Consider the following 2,136-nt stretch of genomic DNA (forward strand, 5'->3'; position numbering starts at 1 on the left):
TAGTTTTGTGTGGGTAATCTCGCCTTCTGAAGGAAGGGGGAGGTAGTAATAAAGGTTTCTTTCTTTCAGGTCACATACTGAAATGTGTACAGATATAGACCAAAATGTAGTAATAATTTCAGAGTAAAGAGATGATTATGCTCTAATATCACTGGAAGACCCATAGAGATGTCAGAGGGGAAGTGTTACAATCTGCCCAAGTAGGATGATACAGCCTGATGTAGAAGCATGTGGGATCCAGTTATTCCTGGGAAAAACCAAAGCAAGTGAATGTCAAAGGGAGGCATTAGCACTTTGTGCACAGCCTTTGTTCTCCTTATACTAACTTCTGTTTGTCATTTGGTAGTAGGTGATGTTTGTCTGGAACTTGAAGTTCCACATCGTATTGATTTGCATACATGCATACTTATTCCTGGTGGTTTGGATTTTTCAGGTCGGTCATATATACCTGTATATCACAGGTGCATTGTAGGTTAACTCTTGTTGCAATCACATTTTCTATGAGTGGATAACTTCTGCATCATTCTGCGCACCACTTCAGTCTCAATTAACAGACTGGAGGCAATTTTCCTTTGCATGTTCTTGAATATAATTTAAATTAGTGTTTTTCTATGATTTAGTGTGGGAGAACTCTTGATTCTGATATGTCATTCATGGACATAAATCTAAATTTTGTCTGGTATAGTAGGTTAGATTTTATGCTATCAACTTGAATATTGTTTTGTCACACTGTATTATATACACAAAATATCTCCTTACATTGTACAGTTCACCATACTTCTGAATTGGAAGTTACACTGTGATTAGATTAATTAAAAATTATTTTTGTGCTGATACAAGTTTGAAATGCACTAAAGAAGGAGATGGAATAAAATGATGTGAAATGGAGTATAATAAAAACATAACACTTTATTCTGAAATACTGTTTACTCCACTTGGAAAACTCATAAAGGTAAGAAGCAAAGTAGTTGCGACATCTGATGGGTTACTCTGAGAAACAATTAATTTTGTTTAGTGATGCACATTCACACTTATTTGGGGACACTGATCTAGATGTGATCATTCTGACCACTAAATTTGAATGATGATACATTTTTTTGGTCCAGTGAAATTTCTGCTTTGAAATGAGTTTGATACAGCATAAAATGTCTGTCATTCTGGTTAACATTTTTTTTTTTTTTAAGGTTAAGACACAATTTCTTAGGTAGCAATATATGAACATTGAACATAGTGATAAGAAATCTCATAGAACATTCAGTGGAGTGCATCAAAAGAGCACAACAATGATATAACTGTGAAATTTTATACACTTGCAGTTTTTCCCTATTATAATGAAAAAAGTCATATGTGCCTTGTAAAATTTCTTTATGGTAGTAGATATATATCCCCCCCCCCCTCCAGGAACCATGGACCTTGCCATTGGTGGGGAGGTGTGCATGCCTCGGCGATACAGATAGCCATACCATAGGTGCAATCTCAACGGAGGGGTATCTGTTGAGAGGCCAGACAAACATGTGGTTCCTGAAGAGGGGCAGCAGCCTTTTCAGTAGCTGCAGGGTAACAGTGTGGATACTGACTGATCTGACATTGTAACGTTAATGAAAATGGCCTTACTGTGCTGGTACTGTGAATGGCTGAAAGCAAGGGGAAACTACAGCCATAATTTTTCCCCGACAACATGCAGCTTTACTATATGGTTAAATGATTGGGTAAAATATTCCGGAGGTAAAATAGTCCCTCATTAGGATCTGCAGGCAGGGATTACTCAGGAGGGCGTCGTTACCAGGAGAAACAAAACTGGTATTCTACGGATCGGAGCGTGGAATGTCAGGTCACTTAATCAGGCAGGTAGGATAGAAAATTTTGAAAGAGAAATGGATACATTAAAGTTATATACAGTGGGAACTTTTGAAGGCCAGACATACAAACAATTAAAGGGAACAGCCATGGGTACCAGGATAGCCCCCTCATACGCCAACCTATTCATGGGTCGTTTAGAGGAAGCCTTCTTGGTTACCCAGGCCTGCCAACCCAAAGTTTGGTACAGATTTATTGATGACATCTTCATGATCTGGACTCACAGGGAAGAAGAACTCCAGAATTTCCTCTCCAACCTCAACTCCTTTGGTTCCATCA

The sequence above is a fragment of the Schistocerca gregaria genome, chromosome 3 (assembly GCF_023897955.1).
Source record: "Schistocerca gregaria isolate iqSchGreg1 chromosome 3, iqSchGreg1.2, whole genome shotgun sequence".
Taxonomy (NCBI): domain Eukaryota; kingdom Metazoa; phylum Arthropoda; class Insecta; order Orthoptera; family Acrididae; genus Schistocerca; species Schistocerca gregaria.